The sequence below is a fragment of the Hoplias malabaricus genome, chromosome 17 (genome assembly GCF_029633855.1).
Source record: "Hoplias malabaricus isolate fHopMal1 chromosome 17, fHopMal1.hap1, whole genome shotgun sequence".
Lineage (NCBI taxonomy): Eukaryota > Metazoa > Chordata > Actinopteri > Characiformes > Erythrinidae > Hoplias > Hoplias malabaricus.
The window spans coordinates 30,410,909-30,433,302 of NC_089816.1; the positions used below are offsets into that span (position 1 = coordinate 30,410,909).

Consider the following 22,394-nt stretch of genomic DNA (forward strand, 5'->3'; position numbering starts at 1 on the left):
AAGCATATTTACTAGGCTCTAATTATGTTATGGTCTATTTTTTTTGCCATTTCCAACATGCAGCTGTAGGGTTCTTGTTTTCAGTGAAGATACAGTGATTACTCTGCAGTGCTTAAATCAAGAATATCAATAGCTTGTTACATTATGAGAACATATTAGTACAGTATATGAAAATCTGTCAATCATGTATCATCAGATGCATGCACAGGTCCTGACGTTCCTGGTTTGCCACATTTGATGTTAAATTATGCAAATAAATATGTACAAGTGGCACAGTGGTAGTGTTGTTGTCAGACAGCTCTGGAACCTGGAGGTTGTGGGTTCCAGTCCCACTCCAAGTGACTGTCTGTGAGGAGTTGGGTGTTTTCTCCCTGTGTCCACGTGGGTTTCCTCCGGGTGCTCCTGTTTCCTCCCACGGTCCAAAAACACGTTACAGATAATGAATGAATAAAATTTGCACATGAATGCAGTTCTTTTAACTGTGAGCTGTGTTATAATGAATACATCAAACTTTTGCATATGACATTTGTAAATAATCCACAATTTGCTCAATTTTGTTTCTGTTTTGGAACCTGTTTTTATTTAAGTTTCATATTATTTTAAACAATTTTTATTACATTTATTTTATTTAAAATGTTTTTAAAAACATTGTCATTATTTTATTTGCATTTTATTCAGACTTCATTGTCAGAGAATGGCTTGAGTTCACTACCTATTTATAATTTCCTCCTTTTTAAATTATCCAGCCACATAAAAGACACCATATGCTCTCTATCTTGTGATTTAAAAAAATCATCAATATATTTTCATATGTTTCTTAACTGTGTAACACATTCATGTTTGCAGATAGGAAATATCCCTGGAGAAATGGGTGGAACATGGTTGAGCTACTTGCTTAAACCAAAACAAGCTGCAAAACTAGGGCAGTTGTATTTTTTCCACTGTCAAACAGACACTGGATGTTCCAGTTAAAGCCTAAACAAGCTTCAGCCAGATTTCTTACATGAACTGATGCTTGACCATATTAATCCAATATACTTAGCGCCACACTGGCTGTCTGCCAAATCCTGAATAGTTGAAAAAAATCTGCTGTAGATGTAAACGGCTGTCATCTTTTCCAAATGGGAACCTGGATTGAATTGATATTGTAGTTCCAGCCTCAATGGCTTATCAAGCCTCCCTGCCTCCATTCCCTTTGGTATAGTCTTGCATTGGCCATGCCACCATGCTGTTCTCCTTTTCTGTTATTATGTTCCATGGTGCATCGGTTCGTGCCACACACTAATTCATAAGGGGGCCTCTTTAACCAGCCTTATTAATCATTCATTCATTATCTGTAACCAGTTATCCAGTTCAGGTTCACGGTGGGTCCAGAGCCTACCTGGAATCATTGGGCGCAAGGTGGGGAATACACCCTGGAGGGGGCGCCAGTCCTGTGGAAGGAAACCGGAGCACCCGGAGGAAACCAACTCGAACATGGGGAGAACACACCGAACCCACAACCTCCAGAGCCCTGGAGCTGTGTGACTGCGACACTACCTGCTGCACCACCGTGCCACCCTTTGAATATAGAATATTTCTTATAAAAAGACAAAAAGTTAATGTTTTAGTTAATTAAACCTGTAACAAAATTAATTTGTGTTAAATCAGATATTGACAGATGATGCATCCCAGACGAGAACTTTGTTGTTGATGCCATTTTCAAAATGCTCTAATGCTTTACTATAACTATTAAACCAAGAGCATTTATTTTTTCATTTGCTTCCTTTTACTGGTGAAAGTATATGTGATATTTTTTGGGGGGGTTGCACAAGGTCTCTGGTTAAGAATATATCAAGCTCTGATGATGGCTGTTTTTTTTTTTATCACAGCACACTTTTATGCAACATTTTTAAATCAATTTAAACAGTCTTTCTTTAAAATAAATCTTTAAATACACAGAGCAAGTTAGTGTCTCATTAGCCAACTTATATATTCCCATTCCACTGTAAAATTGTGCTGCAGGTAAAAAGTATAACAGCAGTGCCATTTTAAGGTGTAAGATATTGGTTAGCTTCCATTTTTAACAGCTTCACTTTCTGTACATGTAAACAAAGATTCTTTCCTAAACATTGCCTTTTAAGGCTTCTAGGGGACCTTCAGGGGATCAGCCGGGGGAAGTATGTTTTATATTGAGTTAAGCCAATGAATAGCTCTGGCAATGATGAACTACACTAACATTCTGTCATTTGTTATACTGTTCAGTTTTCACTCAGCAACTGTCTAAATTCTTCTCTGGCTTTCCAGGCTCAGGAAGAAAGCCTTGCATATCAGCCTGTGTGTGTGTCCTGCAAGGAGGAAGTATAAAAAACTAAGCCTGACCCATGTTTAACAGAGTGCATACCTGGATGTGTCTCTCTCTTTCATACTTGAACATTTCCAGTAGTTCTCTTAGTCGGGCAAAGCGTAGGCTTTCTCTAAGATTGATTTAAACAAAAATACATAAATAAATAAATGTATAAAATTAATGTCTTTTGCTTCCCAAAACAGATAATATATGATGATGATAATGAGTGTATATGTAGGTGTTCCTAATTTGTTGATCTTTCAGTTTGTCTCTCTCTGTATAAATGTGTGTGTGTGTGTGTGTGTGTGTGTGTATGCACATGCACTGAACGGTCAAAAGATTACTAAGACTGTAAGATTGTAGACTGTATCTACAATCACTGTCCATTTTATCAGCTACACTGACGATGTAGGAGCAGTTTTTGAAGCCCTCAGTCTCACTGCTGAACTGAGGGCAGTGCACCAACTAAAAATATCAAGTCAACAGCGTCTTGTTTGTGGTGACCTGTGTCCACTGATGAAGATCTTGAGGACAACTACACAATTTGTGCAAAAGCTCATGAGCTACTGGCTCTGACTTTGCATCTAAATGTGGACCAATAGAGGTAGGTGTGTCTAACAGTGGACAGTGAATGGACACAGCGTTTAAGAACTCGAGCAGCACTGCTGTGTCTGATCCACTCATACCAGTGCAACACACATGGTCACAACACCATGTCAGTGTCACTGCAGCGCTGAGAATGATTCACCAACCAAATTATACCTTCCATTAGATATTACACATCCAGTGATGATAAGCCATGTCTTTTTTTATGTATATTACTGTGATTACTATGTTTTTTTTTTTTTTGTAGTTTTTGGAATTAATCTTTATAAATGTCTGTGGTGCATTCAAGATCCCTTCTGTTAGAAAACACCCCATCGAGCAGTTTCTCCATTCTCAAGTCCCCATCCATTATCCAGTGTCTGTTCTATCTCTTGTCACTTGCTCTGTTCCTGTGTCCAATCCTGCCCCTGTCACTATCCCTGGCCTCATTCCTGGCAAAGTGTGTTGGCCCCTTTCCCTGAGTCCCTGTTTTAGTCTGTTTTCTGGTCACTTCCTCTATGAAAAGTTCTTGAATTCTTTATTGTACTGTAACTTGTTCAAATGGTGGCACAGCAGGTAGTGTTGCAGTCACACATCTCCAGGGACCTAGAGGTTCCAGGTGACTGTCTGTGAGGAGTTTGGTGTGTTCTCCCTGTGTCCGTGTGGGTTTCCTATGGGTGCTCTGGTTTCCTCCCACAGTCCAAAAAATACACGTTGGTAAGTGGATTGTAAATACAAAAGTGTCCGTAGGTGTGAGTGTGTGAGTTAATGTGTGTGTGTGTGTTGCCCTGTGAAGGACTCCAGGGTGTGTTCCTGTGCCCAGTGATTCCATGTAGTCTCCGGACCCATCCACCGGACCCTGAACTGGATAAGCTAGATAATAAATGAATGAATGAACTTCAAATTAATCCAAGGTATTGTCAGTTCATTTACAAACCCATTTCCATAAAATGTTAAGGTATGTCAAATAAATATAAACACAAGCTAATGTTAAAAAATAGAAAAGTGTCCTGTGGTCCCAAAAACATCCTTTTGGAACTCTGGCATGGCGCGTCCTCTGGGCTAAAGAGGAGAGGGACCATCCAGCTTTTTAGCGCAGTTCAGAATGTCTGTCATAGTGCAGATTGATTGTTCAGGTTTTGGTGTAACATTCTACCATCCAGGCGTTGGTCAATGAAATATACGGCTATGATGATAAATGATAAAAAATGCTCCTAGACCTTAGAAAAACCACAGTTCATGACAAAACTTTGTTTAACCTGCTCCAGAAAGTAGTTGGCTTCCAACTCAAAGCTAGGCAGTTCCAGATGAACTTATTTAAGGTATTGCACAGTTTAAAGAAACCTACTCATGTGTTTATAGATGGTTGACTCATCTTTAATGTGATTCAATATATTGATATTGACACCTCAGTGCACCAGCAGACCTAGAGGAAACCGTCCAGCAGCTAAAACCGTCTACATGCATATTACACGTCTTGCCTATGCACTTCATGAAGGAAGGGTCACAATAGATTAAATGAAAATCACTGTGCAATATAATTATTAATTCATTCATTGTCTGTAACCCTTATCCAATTCAGGGTCGCAGTGGGTCTAGAGCCTACCCGGAATCACTGGGAACAAGGCAGGAACACACCCTGGAGGCGGCGCCAGTCCTTCACAGGGCAAAACACACACACACACATCTATGGATATCAATCCACCTACCAACGTGTGTTTTTGGATGTGGGAGGAAACCAGAGCACCCAGAGGAAGCACATGCAGACAAGGGGAGAACACACTAATGTCCTCACACCTGGAGTAGGACTTGAACCCTTATTTTGTGGGACCCAAGAGCTGTGTGACAGTGACACGACCTGCTGCACTACCACACCCCACAAAGTAACCAGACCTGTCCTCTTTTTTGGGACCTAATTATGAGTCTAAATCACCAAAAATGTCCTGGATTTTGCTGTTGCAAGCAGTCCCCATCCCAATTCTTGCCCGAAACCCTTCAGTGAAGTGTGGACTTTGATGATATTTGATGATGTTTTCATAGGTGAGCAAAATGGGCACGAGAGTTCAAACGTTCAAAGGGTCAGAGCTGAGAGCAAAATTAAGTGTGGTTGGATTCAGTGGGGTTCAGTACAGTGTTCTACTAGTCTTGAACAGAAATGTGTGGAAAGTTAATGTAATTCATCATGGTCTCCTTTTGTGGAGGCATTTCTGAGGCCCACAAACCTTTCATTTTCTACTCTATACTTTACAAAAGTGATAGTCATCTCCTCCCTATAACGACACGTCACACGGACAGATCTGATAAGTAAATTACATCTGCGTTTTGTTAAATTTTAACTTTACATAAAAACAAAATGCGGTGCTTGTTTTTAGTAACGTTAAAAAACATCACCATCAATATGCAATCATGTGATTTCTGCTCATGATTTGGATTATTCATGTAAATGTGTTGCTTGAATGTCATTTCAGTACAGGGCTTCTATTTAGTATTTTGGTATGAAAATAAACTACTGTTAGTTTTACATGATAATAAACAGTCAGGAACTGACAAAGTTATTATTTAGAGCCAAATGTTGGATGAAATGGAATCTGGCCACAAATTACATGTTTATTAGTTGTCTTGTTAAAAAGGTTCCTGGGGGCAACCAGGTATTGTTCTGCCCCATGCTGCCATCAATGCCCAAGTGTCCTCTTTTTTAAAAACTATATATGGGCACACTAGATTAAAGGAAAATCACTGTGCAATATATAGCCAATTAATCTATAAGTGATTTGAGCGTGTAAAGGGTTTAAGCAATATAAAGCCTTCATCAGTTATTAAATGGAGGGATACAAAAACTGCAGTAATGTCTTTTTAAAATCTCTCACCTGCCATCAATTTACCACCTAAAAACTCAACCCTGTTCATAAAATGTATATATGTAAGAGTTATTTCCCAGAAAAAAAAACCCTGAATGCCTTAACAATGGCTTTGATGTAACTCTAAATGTTCCCTACATTCAGTATTTTTTGAATCTGTGAACATGCTATTAGTCCCCATTTTTGGATGGATAATACATAATTTAACATCTGTCACATGTTTGATTTGGGAGGGTGGGGTATAATTTAGGATGGTTTATTGTTTTGAAATACTTTAGGGATCGGGTCAGATTCATAAAATCTTTCCTAAAAACGTACGAAGGGCATTAAAATAAACACTAAGAAGTTTATAAAATGTTCTTAAATGCATTTTTTCAAATACAATCTTAAAAATGTCTCAGATTTTGTCTAAAGCAAATCATAATTTTCTTACTCATTTTTTTTCTATGGACATTTTGGAATAAAGACTATTACGCTGCATTTTACAGTTTAAAAATGCCATGGGCCATATTTAAAATAAAAAATTTGGCCATTATTACCTGTTGTCTGTTAAATCAGTGCAGCTGATAGCAAAATGGACAAAAAGAAGAATCAAACTAAGCTTTCAAAAATTGAAGTAACCAAAAATATAAGTGAAGGTGATGTAAATAGCAAACTGAGAAAAACCAACACAGATTCATGTTTGCCCTTTTTTTTCCCAATAAATAGAAACTAACTAAGACCATTACCATCTCCACTTATAATCTGGTTAAAATAGAAATTTTTGATTGTAGTTCAGCTATTTCAATTTTAGAGGCTTGTCTGGACTATACTCAACTTTAAGCACAAGGCTTTTTAAAGAAAATAGTTAAGATCATATTATTTTAATTCTAATTCTTAGAATCTTACAATCCCTTCTTAAGTGAAAACTTAAGAAAAATCAGACAATTAGGTTCATCTTTACTTTTATCTTAACTATGAAAAAAAAACATATTTATGAAGAATTTCCTTCTTTTGTGAATCTGCCCACTGACTATCTTCAAGAATTTTTCAGTTGTACTGGACTTATATGGTACCAGCCATATTTGCTTATCTGTATTATCACTTTTCATTTTGGCGCTTAGGTTCTTTTCTATACTGTCTTAAGCCTTTTTTAATGAGATTTTTTGTCTCATCTGATTAATAGTCCCAATGATGTGTTGTGAAGTCAGTGATGGCCCACAAACACTTTCAACACAGCATCTTTAAGTTTCTGTACGTTAAAACAGCAGATGGTCCCAACAATTTGCTTTTCAGTTCAGCTGTTCAGCTGAACATTTCAACTAATTAAAGCAAATATTAAACAGATTTTTTCCATTTCATACAAATGTTTTTCATTAATCTACTTTGTCTTACTAGGTGTGTTAGTACATGTCAAAGTTTATCTTTAACTAATATTTGATAATATCCTCCTCTGTATTAAAAAAATCCGACCTCTAAATGAATCTTTGTTTTAGTTGTTTGTTTGTTTATTAATTTATTTTTTAATAAAACCAAAGTTAACTCTTCCGTATGTGTGTGAACAATCCTCGTGTTTGTAGACTGGAATGGGAAGGAGCACTCTGTTTTTAATGGTTTCCACATGGGCTCACACAGTCAAGGCTGCCAAGACCGGAGCATGGGCAGAAATCTCCAAATTTAGAAGAAATATGAAAATTGTCAAACGTGCCTTCCTTAGTGGGGAGAAGAGGCCCAACCCCAGCCTGAGCCCTCCTCCTCTTCCTCCTCCTCCTCCTCATATTCCTCCTCTGCCTAAGCCCTCCTCTCCCGACCTTCTCCTCTTCACACATTCGCAGGTCACAGGCTGGGGTCATGAAGTCTCTCCAAGCAGCCAATCACATGGCCTGGAGGATTTCCTTTTCATGCTACTCTTGTGAGCCAGCCTTTTGTTTCATATAAGGTAAAAAGAAAAGCCTTTGCTTTCCAAGTCATGTGTGCTTCAAAAGCCAGGCTTTCACCAGGAACCCCGTTCAGACAGTCAGACTCTCAGAATGGAAAGGCAGCAGAAGAGGCTCTGATATACCCCTTTTATCATCTTCATCTCAACTATGTTAGTGTACAGCCTAGGTTTCATGACAACCTACAAAAAGATCCCGTCTAAGTCTGAGGTAAGTTTGTCTCCTCTTACATTCACATCACTATCACTTAATTGCTAACCAACAGAGCTTTAGAGATGGTAAATGAACTAGGAATTTATCAGTATTCAGTATCAGTTTATTTTATCGCTCTTTTTGCTGTTTGTTTAAAAAAAAATCAAACTCAGTGATTAAGCAAAAATGCATCACATTAGGTATATTAAGATGTTATATAGAAGTTATTAACAAGAATTAATTGATAAAGCTGTGTCCTGAAGGCTGCAGCTTAAGGTTATGGATAATTTCATAACTAGTCACTGTCCAAAGATAAATCTGTGTCTCAATTTTTATAGATTTTTTGTTTACTACAAATCAGCAGCAGCCCTTCATATTGAGTGAAAATTTCATGATGAAGGGACCAATATAAATACTCCATAATTACTTGGAATATATTTTTTTTACCTTTTCCTTCTTCTGTAAAGTTACTATTTTGGAGTTGTAAGTTTGTCTATGGACAGCAAAGCTATGTGCTATTACCAGTAAACACATTCACATTCCTCTTAAGATCATTCCTCTTTTTTACTACTTTAGACAGCAATCTAAAACTTGAAGTGTATCTTACAATTCAGATATAAAAATGAAATATGTCAAGATTTTATACTTTTTTATTGTGCTTCTCTGATGAGCAGAAGTTACATGTAAAAATCTATAAAAAATTATCCTCTCATTTTGTGTCTGGAAAAGAAGAAGAGTGTCAAATGATATGATCTTTTGCGTATTACAGTACGGTAACATATTCCATTGTTACTAACACAAACATCATACACTTCAACATATAAAACCTAGTCATTCATTTTTGTGGAACAGAAAGCATCCTGCAATGATTTCGTAATGTTTTACTAATCTTGATTTGACAGATTAATAGATTTGGTTGGGATTAGGGATGGAGTCCTCAAACTGGTATTTGTGAAGAAGGAAGAGGAAGTAGATTATTTGTTTTCCTAGGATTCAGAGGTCTGGGATCCAACATAGCCAAGTTCTTTCACATGACCCAGATGCCCCTGGCTTCTCTGGCCTGTCCCCTGTGTTACTGGCCCTCCTCCCCAAGTCCCTGGGGACCCCTGATCCCAGGGTCACTTTCACATGAACTATAAGGGGGAGTGGATTCTCACAAGGGACCTATCAAAACTCTTAATTATACAAATAGCTTTAGGCAGTTTTCACATTTAAAAAAGAGTGTTTTTCTTTGATTGACAAAATATCCATCCAGCCAATATACGTTATGACTACTTGCACTTAAAGAACTGTTTTAGAAAAACAGATTAATGTTTTTATTTGACAAAGATGGAGTTGTTAGCATTATTGTTGTTTCATTTATTGTATTATTCCTAGCAAAAATGCCATCTCAAAGTCAGTTTCTTTGGTCTGATAAATAAAGATTAATTTGAAAGACATCTTAAAGATACCCAATTCCAGCCTGTGGTGATAATCACTTTTTTAAAAAAGTGTTTTGCCAGCTTTATATGTGACAGGACTGAATGTAAAGTGCTGACAAAATACTCCTTAAAAGTATCAAGAGGCTGGAATATGGCAGCTTTTTAAGATGTCTTCCAAATGAATCTTTATTTATCAGACAAATGAAACTAACTTTGTCAGAATTTGTTCAATGGATTCAGGATCCTAGGAAACTAGGAAATCCTAGGAAACTAGGGCAGTGGGGAGAACTCGAGCAGACGGGGAGGGATAGATCTACCAAAAGCCAGCACCCCTCCACACACATACACCACACAACCACCCCATCCCTGACATTTCCTGTTGAGATTATTTAAGGAGATGTGAAGAAATGAAAGGGGACCTTAAAAGGCAATGTTTGGGTGTGTAAGAGCGCTTGCCCTCCTTTATCAGCACAGTGTCTGTGTCTGTATAAACAATGTTTATGGCTTGTTGGCTTGTTGAGGTGACCACTTCAGCCTGAGCCTGGTCTGCCAGGACTGAACACTAATAGCTTGTACCCCCCACCCCACCATTTCTTTCTCTCTCTCTCTCGCGCTCTCTCTCTCTCTATATATATATCTATATATATATATATATATATATATATATATATATATATATATATATATATACCTACACACACACACACACACACACACACACACCTACAGGGTGTGTGGAGTTAATATGGAAAACGAGTAGAAATAACAGCAATTGCAGAACCATGGTTCTCTGTAAAAACTTTTCTGCCATAAAATTAAAATGACCCCTTTATTTCTACTCATTTTGCATTTTATTAACTCCACTTACCATGTAGGTATGTGTGTGTGTATATATATATATATATATATATATATATATATATATACACACACACACATATTTTTTTACATTGATGAACAAAACCTATTTGGATGGTAAAAAAAATATCCAGCCAACAGTATCCTGTGGGTAGTGTTCTGTAACCGCTGATGAAGGATTAGATGACGACTAATATAAACTGTGCAGCAGCAGATGTGCTACTGTCTCTTGAGTTTGCATCTACAAAGTAGACTTTGTGGTTATGTATGACTAATATGGTCAGTTAGTGGGAACAGTGTCTAAAAACTCCAGCAGCACTGGTGTGTCTTAACCACTCATCCATGTGCAACACACAACACAGACAAACATGCCACCAACATGTCAATGCTACTGCGTTGCTGAGATTGATACACCATCCAAATAGGTTTTGTTCATTAATGTAAAAAAATTAAATATATATATAATAATTATATATATATATATATACACACACACACACACACACACACATACCTACATGGTAAGTGGAGTTAATAAAAAGCAAAATGAGTAGAAATAAAGGGGTCATTTTAATTTTATGGCAGAAAAGTTTTTACAGAGAACCAAGTTCTGCAATTGCTGTTATTTCTACTCGTTTTCCATATTAACTCCACACACCCTGTAGGTGTGTATGTTATATATATATATATATATATATATACATATGCAGAAGTATGCAGAGCAACAGTTGGAATACAGTTTGTCATTTTAGAACTAAAATGTGCATGTAAATGGTACATGGAGCTCATAAATTAAAAATGAGTGTGCAAACAAGGAAATGGCGTTAATGTTATGGGTGACACTTTTCAGAGGGTTGGCATAGTGGTGCAAAAAGAAAACATTCGTAAAGTAAATTAACTGCCTCTTCATACGTGTATTTTTAAATAAATTAGAGCACTCTTAACAATAAATCACAATATCAGAATCCGGTCTAAAACATACAATTTTATATATATTTTTAAATCAGTGGTACTTTTTAAGAGCAGCACAGTGGCACAACAAGTAGTACCATTGTCAAACAGCTTCAAGGTCTTGGGGGACTGTGCTTAAAATCCTGCCTCGGATCTGTGAGTAGTTTGGTGTGTACTTCCCGTGTTTGCATGGCTTTCATAAGGGTGCTGCAATTTTGCCTCTCATTCTAAAAGCACATGCTGGTAGGTGGACTGACTATTCAAGTGTCCATAAGTGTGTGTATGTGAGTGAACATGCACTGTGATGGACCGATGACTTGTCCAGGGTGTGTTCCTAGCTTACCCTGAACAGGATAAAGCAGTTACAGAAAATGAATGAATGAATAAACTTTTCAAAGACCTTAAAAGGCACTAGTTGGCCTTTAAAGTGAAATAGAGTTCCATTCAGATGTAGGGAGGTTTTGTTCTTATCAATGAATCATTCTGGAGATATAAGGTTTTGACTTGATACTGACTACTATATATAGAAACATAAAAAAAAAGTTAGGCTATTAATCACTATGAGGAAATTCATTCTCTGCATTTAACCCATTCATAGTAGTACACACAAAACACATTACTGAGCTGAAACAGTGGGCTGCCAACAACAGTGACCAGGGAGCAGTTTGGGGGTTAGATGCCTTGCTCAATTGCACCTTCCATTCTCAAGCTCGCCTCTCTGTCCTTAAAGCCACGGCTGCCAAACAGATATAACAGCAAAGACTATATAATTATGTGATAATTTCATCATCATGAGTAAACTAGTAGAAATGATCTGTACTGTTCATTCATCAGTATTATTCACATAATGTATTGGGTGGTTATAGTAACATGTCTGGCAGGCATAATGCATGAGGTGTAAGTCATGTGTATAAGTATCCTGTAGGCATATGCAATGTTTTGTGACAATCTCACGTGGCAGTTTAATTGTTTAAAATTATATTCCTAAGTTTTTTAAATGAGATATGTTTTGTTTAGCATAAACTGTTATAGGCCACATCTGTTTAAATTCATACAGCAATGCCTTCTGCACAGCAGGGTGGGGTTTGACTCCCAGCTAATTGTAGAACATCATACTATAGGCATACATATAAGACAAGACTCTTAATGCTGCATTAACTTATACATGTAACATAAAATCATACATGTACATAGGACTTACTAATTATATCTTCACTGTAGTAAAAACAATCAGAAAACTTCAGCTTTAATGCAGTTCAGTGATCTGGGTTAATGACATCAGACCTTTCACAATGACCAAGCCTCCTTTTTTTTCCAGGCTCGTCTTCCACCGTCACATCTTTTTGCCTTTTATGTCAGGCTCCAGTAGATGTGACTAGAAAAGGGAATGTATGTGAGCTGGACAAGGCAAGAGGGAGAGAGGCAGCGGGAGGGGGGGAGGCCACACTGAGCAGTGACAAACTATCTGCTTCCACAATCACTAGCTGTAAGAGACTCAAAGAGTGTTTATCAAAACCCCAGCTACATTTTCCATTATCCCAAAATAAAATCCTTCAGAATTCCTTATATGGACTCTGGGAGGTTCCAGATGAGGTATTTGAGACAATCTAATGCTCTCAGTTCTTGGAAAAGACTCTAAAAGGACTTTTCCCGCCCCCCTGTACACTCTTCTTCTTTTTCTTTCTTCTTCTTCATACTCATACTCTTACAATAACAACAATAATTCTCGAATGATGGTACTGATATATTTTATTTTTGCCCAGGAACTGTGTGGGGAGTCCTGATACAGCCTGGAACAGTCATCAGCTGGGAGTGGATGCATGGTAGTAAGGAGAAACTTAACAATCAAGATAACTAAAGCTTCATGTTACTTTAAAATGTTATAGGATAAAATGATTTGATAAATCAAATATATGTATAATTCTTTTGCATAAAACCTCTCCACAAGGGGGTGCAATAAGCACAAAAATACGTTTGATATGCTTTAAACTAGGCAGGCTATATTATATAGTACATCATTTCCAAATCTCTTCTAATTTATGAATTATTCTACTTTAAAATGCATCACTTGCTGATTAAAGTAATTTAATTAATTTAATACATCGTTTTTGTTGTCTCTATAGGTACATTTGCAGTCACTGCCAATTAAAAGAGATTTTCAGAACAGTTGCAGCATGCCCAGTGCCAAATGTAGGAACCCCAAGACATTTGAACTCTATTTTTCTGGCTAAATGCAATAAAATCCTCACAGCAATCTGTAGTGTTAGTTATTTAGTTTGTATTTAATGCCATATCTGTCCACAGGGCCACATTCATGGCAAGAAAGGTAGTAAGATGTTATTGTTTTACTAATAGAATTTTATTTTACATACGCTGAGGCTGCCATCTATTCAAGTTCATTATATGTGTTAATTAATTTTCGTTACTGACAGGAATTTTTGGGAGTGCTGATGCTACCTAAATAATTCTGTTATGGGCTTTGCACAATCTGTAGTGTAAAGTCTACACCAAAGAGTAGGTGCTGAGAGTGCAAAAATCTTAGTGGTGGGAGGTGTGGTATAGTTTGCATATGGCAAAGAACTGACAGCAAATCTTCTGAAAGACAGGAAATAAACAGTAAGCTGCTAACCCTAAGTTAAAGCAGAGCTGCAGCAGTTATTAGGAAATACTGAATGAACTGCACTATCAGGGGTTCAGTTGGTTTGGTGTGAGCTTGTGTTTTCTGGGCCCAAGCTCATCTTAGATGGTCCAAAAGTGGAAATGTGTGCTGTGGTCAAATGAATCCACATTTCAGGTTGTTTTGAGGAAAAAAACGGTGTCAAGTTCCTCATGCAAAATATTTAACGAGCCAACCTGAATTTTATCAGCGAAATGGGCAAAAGTCCATGTGTCTCGTTTTGGGTTGCATGGGGATGCCCAAGACATGACTATCATACCTACAAAAGTACCACTGATGCATAATTGGGGTTTTATAGGGACATATGCTGCCATCAAGGTAATATCTTTTCACAGGTAGTCCATGGTTCTTTCAGTAACATGCTACAGCATTGTGGCTTTGTAAACACAGACTGCATTGATGGGCCAACCAAGAACTCATGATCAGTAAGAACAGGAAAAATTACAACAATCGGGAGTTGTATTCTCAGTTCCCTAACAATTCAACTTTTTTGAGTGTTAAAGAAATCAGATTCAAAGTTAACTTTTAAAATATATTTACCACATGTGATAAAAAAAATTCATTTTTGATAATATTGATGTCCTGTGGTAAAATGAAAATTGGGATTTAGAAGTTTAGAAGAGCCAGGTGTTTACCGCTCCATCTCCAAAAAAGGTGGGATCGTTCAAAATGTAAATTCAAATTCATGCCGTGATTTGTAAATGTCTTAAACTCTATATTCAACTGAAAATAGTAAAAAAGAAAACATCTAAAATGAAAATTTGATTTTTTTTAATGACTACTGTGAATTTAAGGACACAATATAACATGTTTGAAAAGTGTTATAAAGTTGTGTAATGGTAAAAACAAACGAACAAACAAAACAACAACCGCCACAAAATAAAAAAAATCCATCTCACTAATAATCAGGTTAACTGGAAACAGGTCAGTAACATGGGTATGAAAAGATCATGTAAAATCCCAATATACTTCTCTCCATCTTTATACCTTCACGCGTATGGAAGTCACCCATGCTGTGGATGCACCGCTACAATAAGAACCCTATACTAAGGCTCTTGAACCTTTCACTGGAGAATTTGATGTCCATTTTTCCTAAGCTTACAAGCTTAAACATGGACTCATCTAAGCACAGTACACATTTCCTCTGTCCTCTGTATCTGTGATTTACTGTGATTTACAGAAAAATATATATATCAGGCTCTGCCCAAAATTATGACTGATATTTCTCCTGATTCCTTAAATATATTTCTCAATATTATATATGTTAGATTGTAATTCACCTCAATTCTTTGCTATCTTGCATTGAGAACTCTTTATTTAGAGTGGTACACTGTTCTCTGGTAAAGTCTGACACAAGATGTGAGTCACAATCTTTGGCTCCAAAGACATTTTGGTGAACATTTGGTAGATGCTTAATATTCCAAAAGAGTGTAACTTTATACAATTTCTACACCCTATATATTCTATATAGTTTCACAGATTTTGTTTTACTCTTATGGTGAAGGAGTTGTGTATATTATGTTTTTATGTAAATAAATATTATTATTTTATAAATAATGTAATATATTTCATTTTGAAAAATGCTATATATTTAGCTTATATTAAATATTTCAAATTGTTTTCTCAACCTTCTCTTGCACAGGCAGGTCAGAGGTGTAATGGGATGATGCAGATGTCATCTTGAAATCTGTGGTTGTTAATCATTGTTCTTGGTGAGATCTCAGTCCAGGCTGAAAGACAAGAAGAAGGAGGTTATGGCCTGCAAAAAGAAAACTCCTAACTGTGCCTGTGCCAGTCCTCAGGCCCAAGGTGCAGTGCTGCATCTCTGGTCAACTGGGAGTCTGAGATGAAGCACTGTAGCTCAGGAATGGGGGCAATCCTACAGCAAGCAGTAATGTTTACTTTGCAATGCCAATTTGTCAAGTGAAATTCAGTGTTAGTTACTGCTAGTGTTGCCTCAGTGGTGATATTTCATATTGATTTACTTTGGTTTAAGATTGCCTCTCTTCCCTGTCCCCGGGGTCCAGTTTTCCCAGGAATCCCTTGGAAGATCACAGGGGGGATTCCTGGAAATACTGTTCTTGGGGGTGGGGTTAGACAATGTGAGTGCCTGAAATCAAAAAGACAGATTTGTTTAAGCATATCAGTACAACACACTCATTCATCATATCATGTATATTAATCACATGTTCAGAATAGCTTACAGGTTTTTTTCTACAATAAATAAAAACTAGTGTTTTTCTTGTTTTAACAAATACTTGTATTAAAGAAGGATAAATGCTTCCAGTCAACATTAACATTTAAATTGTTGAGATATTCAACTACCCGATATAAAAGTATGACCGTGTAAAACCATTGGCAACAGTCAATTCCACAGGATAACGCATTTTATGCTGTGAAAACCTGACCCAAAAATGTTTAAAATATTTCTGTGGAGTGACATGCATGACTAGCACTATTTTAGAAATTACAAAAATTTAGTTTTAAAAAATTGTTTAAACGATTGTAGGTAAAATGACTGTAGTAAAATTTTGGCTAACTTTTTCTCAGCATTCATTTATGTGTCAGACACCAGAAAATTCTATTATAGCCTACTAATGTTACACCAAAAAAAACCTAACCTCTCCTGATGTTATGTAATTTACACAAGGTATTTGCTGAGGGCCAGTATTTGCAGCTCTCAGATCATGTGTTGAAACTCATGTGCCAATATGTGTAGACAAGGTTTACTTCATTTATGACATCATCACTGTCCAATTAAAACATGTCATTTTTTGTTTACTACATCATTTGGACAAAGTGGCTGTCCTTCATATCATGTGACAATCTCATGATCAATGGACCTATAGAAATGGTCCAATATTACTTGAAATAACATCTTTTTACATTCATTTACATTGAAAGTTAAGAAGCTTTTTTCCTTTTGCTGTAAAATTACTATTTTTTGGAGATAAATATTTTAATTTGGACAGCAACAATATGTATCTTCTATTTTGTTTTGGTTGGCATCTGTGTTGCTGCATTTTTTAAATATGCAAAGGATTTTCATATTTATAGGTGTTGGGTTTTCAGAGTCAAAAACAACATCAAAAAGTTATGTCATAAATCCCTGTTAATCACAGTATTTACTAATTCCTGAAAATGTTTGTGTAATACTTTCCATTTTTAATGTAAGGTATCTTTTCAGATTATTTTGTGTTGAGAAATATGCATAAACCAGTTGCTCTTTGACCTATTCTAGTACACTTATTATAACGATTTTGAACTCTAAATGTATTGTAAAGTCACTGTGAAGCAGAAATCACTATGCATTCAAGTGATGTATTTTCAGTTAAAACAGGACATTTGTCTGGGATGTAAAGAGTGGTTTTACTGGAAGGTGAATATCTGGTGTTGGAAAATAGCAACCCAGCCAGTACATTTTAGGGTCCACATGGATTGAAAACGGACTAGCTGGGATTAGGTTGGGCATGTTTTTTTTATGCAGACAGTGCAGTCACTCTTTATATATGACCCACATGCGTCCACAGTTGCCTTCATTTAGAGAGATTTCGCATTTTCATGTGACCTGCCTATGCTGGCCCCATCAATGTCCCTGGATGGCATCCCTGTGTTGGACCAGCATTTAACCCATGGATAAAACATGCTGGTACCCACTGCTAATTTGGACCCCACATGGGTGTATTGACTGCAGATATTATTACTCGATGTAAGTTTTTCAAATCCTGTAGGCTCCTGTCTACATAATTTGCATCTGAGAATTAAAACAATATGGAAAAGTCATTACAGTTTGATTATATATTATAAAGAAGCAAGACTTTTGTATTTTAAATGATATGGTTCATGAATTGTATATAATATGTACAGAAATAAAAAGACAATAGATTTGGATTTTGATTTCATCTTGTCCCATAAATTTAACATCAACAAATGGTGGAGGTGGTGCAGCAGGTTGTGTCAGTCACACAGCTCCAGGGGTTTGGTGTGTTCTGCCCGTGTCCGCGTGGGTTTCCTCCGGGTGCTCCGGTTTCCTCCCACAGTCCAAAAACACACGTTGGTAGGTGGATTGGTGACTCGTGTGTGTGTGTTGCCCTGTGAAGGACTGGCGCCCCCTCCAGGGTGTATTCCTGCCTTGCGCCCAATGATTCCAGGTAGGCTCTGGACCCACCGCGAACCTGAACTGGATAAGGGTTACAGATGATAAATGAATGACCTCAACATCATCTAGGGACATCTTATGTGAAAGACATTTAACAAATCATAGCGTGAAGGGAGATCCAAGGTATATGAAAAGTACAGAACCTATATTTTCTTAATATACATAGTAAAAATACATTTTTAAAAATATTTCTCTAAAATTACATAAATGTAGCACTCTATGAATAAAGGCTTCAAATTTGTAGTTCACAATTGTAATTAAAATGCACTAAAATTCAGAAGACGTACCCTCACCATTTGCTAGCTCTCCAGTCTTTGCGTGCTCTAACCCAGTCTAATGTTTACCAAGCCCCAGTGGCCAACTTATGCTAGTTTTTCTTTCTCACTCTGCTTGTGGCTGAGGCATCTGGAGATATTTTTAGACAACAGAAGGTGGGTTTCCATCCGAAACGTTCGCATATGTTTTACGTAATAAAGAAATATCGGCAGGAAAAAAAGCTAAATGAGTCGTGTTTCCATCCACTGTACTTTTGCGAATAAACTAAACTATTCAGGGACGGCATCGCGACGAGGGAGAGATCTGAGATGTAGTTTATAGCAAAAAACACATTTTATATTAAAAAGCTTGATTATATATATATATATATATATATATATATATATATATATATATATATATATATATATATATATATATATATAAAATATTTGTTTTTTTTTTGTTTTTTTGTTTTGGGCGTCTGTGTCATTTGTGTGGTATGGAGCATGTTCTTAATGTTTTGAGACTCCGGTAAAGTTGGTTTCATATTCGCATATTCAGATTTCTTTCTTCAATAGCTCTCAAACGGTGCATGCAAATGACTTAATACTTGCAAAGTATTGTTTTTGGGATCCAAGACAAGCAACTACAACTCAGTTTATGTCAGAAATGTTTGCCATTTAAAAAAACACGAAATATATTGTTTTCTATGGGCTGTAGCCATCTCCGCGAGAGCTAAGGGACCGTTTACAAACTACACTACACAGTAAAAATGAAGGTGACGAACCTCACACATGATGTATACTACATCTCTTACCTTGATAAATGTAACCATTACTGGCCCGTAGTGATGTATTTGTATATAGTATCAATAGTCAATATCAATAAAATGTAGTATATGATAGTATTTGATACTTTGAAGATATTGTTTCTAAACAAGTTGTATTTAATCAAGTACAACCCATATGACATGCTACACCTTATTTTGGCAAATTTAACCATTACTGGCCCGTGGTGATACATTATTCATTACAAATTCCAATAGCTTTTGAACCTTTGATGATATTGTTTCAAAACAAGTTGTATTTAATCAAATGCCACTGACATGACATACTACACCTCTTATTTTGGCAAATTTAACAATTGCTGGCCCATGGTGATACATTTTTCAGTATAAATTTCAATAGCTTTTGAACTTTTGAAAGTTTCTTTGGAAAACAAGTTTTATTTAATCAAGTGCAACCCACATGACATACTACACCTCTTATTTTGGTAAATTTAATCATTACTGGCCTGTGGTGATAGATTTTTCAACATAAATTTCAATAGCATTTGAACCTTTGATGATACTGTTTCAAAACAAGTTGTATTTGATCAAGTGCAACCCACATGACATACTACACCTCTTATTTTTGTCAATTTAAGCATTGCTGGCCCATGGTGATACATTTTTGAGAATAAATTTCAATTGATTTTGAATGTTTAATGAAATTGCTCCGAAATAACATGTAGCTGTTTGAATAAAGCAATGTTAATAAATAAAGCAAAATTTGGCAGAATATTTCTGTACTTATATACACACAAAACTACATGAATAGTTACAATTTCGTCTGAAAAAACACAAAGGGGTACCCATTAGTATTTTTTTGGGTGAAAAATGTGACCCACTCAGACCTTCATCAAACTCACACAGTGTGTCTTGGAGGTCATGACAAAAACAGTGGTGTGGTTATTTTCGCTCCACCACTTTCCAGAGCTGAGATATGGGGACCCCATCTAGTCCATAAAATGTATAACTGTGTAATTATCATATCTCAGCTTTGGGATGAGATAGGCTGAAAATAATCACACCCCTGTGTAAGCCAGGGCATCCTTAATCAACAACATGAGTTTGGAAGAAATCTGAGGTGGTCAAAAATTTCGTCTGAAAAACACAAAGGGGTACCCCTTAGTATTTTTTTTGGGTGAAAAAGGTGACCCACTCAGATCTTCATCAAACTCACTCAATGTGCCTTGCAGGTCCTGACAAAAACAGTGGTGTGGTTATTTTCGCTCCACCACTTTCCAAAGCTGAGGTATGGGGACCTCTTCTAGTCCATAAAATGTATAACTGTATAATTATCATATCTCAGGTTTGGGATGAGATAGGCTGAAAATAATCACACCCCTGTGTAAGCCAGGGCCTCCTTAATCAACAACGTGAATTTGGAAGAAATCTGAGTCGGTCAAAAATTTCGTCTGAAAAACACAAAGGGGTACCCCTTAGTATTTTTTTGGGTGAAAAATGTGACCCACTCATATCTTCATCAAACTCACACAGTGTGTCTTCGAGGTCATGACAAAAACAGTGGCGTGGTTATTTTCGCTCCACAACTTTCCAAAGCTGAGATATGGGGACCCCATCTAGTCCATAAAATGTATAACTGTGTAATTATCATATCTCAGCTTTGGGATGAGATAGGCTGAAAATAATCACACCCCTGTGTAAGCCAGGGCCTCCTTAATCAACAATGTGAATTTGGAAGAAATCTGAGGTGGTCAAAAAGTTAGTCTAAAAAAACACAAAGGGGTACCCCTTAGTATTTTTTTTGGGTGAAAAATGTGACCCACTCAGATCTTCATCAAACTCACACAATGTGCCTTGGAGGTCCTGACAAAAACAGTGGTGTGGTTATTTTCGCTCCACCACTTTTCAAAGCTGAGATATGGGGACCCCATCTAGTCCATAAAATGTATAACTGTGTAATTATCATATCTCAGCTTTGGGATGAGATAGGCTGAAAACAATCACACCCCTGTGTAAGCCAGGGCCTCCGTAATCATCAACGTGAATTTGGAAGAAATCTGAGTCGGTCAAAAATTTTGTCTGAAAAACACAAAGGGGTACCCATTAGTATTTTTTTTGGGTGAAAAAGGTGACCCACTCAGATCTTCATCAAACTCACACGATGTGCCTTGGAGGTCCTGACAAAAACAGTGGTGTGGTTATTTTCGCTCCACCACTTTCCAAAGCTGAGGTATGGGGACCTCTTCTAGTCCATAAAATGTATAACTGTATAATTATCATATCTCAGGTTTGGGATGAGATAGGCCGACATAAATCACACCCCTGTGTATGCCAGGGCCTCCGTAATCATCAACGTGAATTTGGAAGAAATCTGAGTCGGTCAAAAATTTCGTCTGAAAAACACAAAGGGGTACCCCTTAGTATTTTTTTTGGGTGAAAAATGTGACCCACTCAGATCTTCATCAAACTCACACAATGTGCCTTGGAGGTCCTGACAAAAACAGTGGTGTGGTTATTTTCGCTTCACCACTTTCCAAAGCTGAGGTATGGGGACCTCTTCTAGTCCATAAAATGTATAACTGTATAATTATCATACCTCAGGTTTGGGATGAGATAGGCTGAAAATAATCACACCCCTGTGTAAGCCAGGGCCTCCTTAATCAACAATGTGAATTTGGAAGAAATCTGAGGTGGTCAAAAATTTTGTCTAAAAAAACACAAAGGGGTACCCCTTAGTATGTTTTTTGGGTGAAAAATGTGACCCACTCAGATCTTCATCAAACTCACACAATGTGCCTTGGAGGTCCTGACAAAAACAGTGGTGTGGTTATTTTCGCTCCACCACTTTTCAAAGCTGAGATATGGGGACCCCATCTAGTCCATAAAATGTATAACTGTGTAATTATCATATCTCAGCTTTGGGATGAGATAGGCTGAAAACAATCACACCCCTGTGTAAGCCAGGGCCTCCGTAATCATCAACGTGAATTTGGAAGAAATCTGAGTCGGTCAAAAATTTTGTCTGAAAAACACAAAGGGGTACCCATTAGTATTTTTTTTGGGTGAAAAAGGTGACCCACTCAGATCTTCATCAAACTCACACAATGTGCCTTGGAGGTCCTGACAAAAACAGTGGTGTGGTTATTTTCGCTCCACCACTTTCCAAAGCTGAGGTATGGGGACCTCTTCTAGTCCATAAAATGTATAACTGTATAATTATCATATCTAAGGTTTGGGATGAGATAGGCTGAAAATAATCATACCCCTGTGTAAGCCAGGGCCTCCTTAATCAACAACGTGAGTTTGGAAGAAATCTGAGTCGGTCAAAAATTTCACCTGAAAAACACAATAGGGCTTCCCCTTAGTTTTTTTTGGGTGAAAAATGTGACCTGTTCAGATCTTCTTC

At 37.0% G+C, this 22,394-nt stretch overlaps 1 long non-coding RNA gene across 2 annotated transcripts; it reads left to right on the plus strand.

Annotated features, from left to right (window-relative positions):
- The first annotated feature begins 7,737 nt into the window (after positions 1–7,737).
- On the plus strand, positions 7,738–17,669 carry LOC136673877 (uncharacterized). Of its 2 annotated transcripts, none has more exons than XR_010795977.1 (3): positions 7,738–7,895; positions 12,871–12,933; positions 15,427–17,669. It is a non-coding gene; the product is annotated as an uncharacterized lncRNA (long non-coding RNA). The 2 variants fall into 2 exon arrangements; XR_010795976.1 differs by having other exon boundaries at positions 12,871–12,930.
- Positions 17,670–22,394: the final 4,725 nt, after the last annotated feature.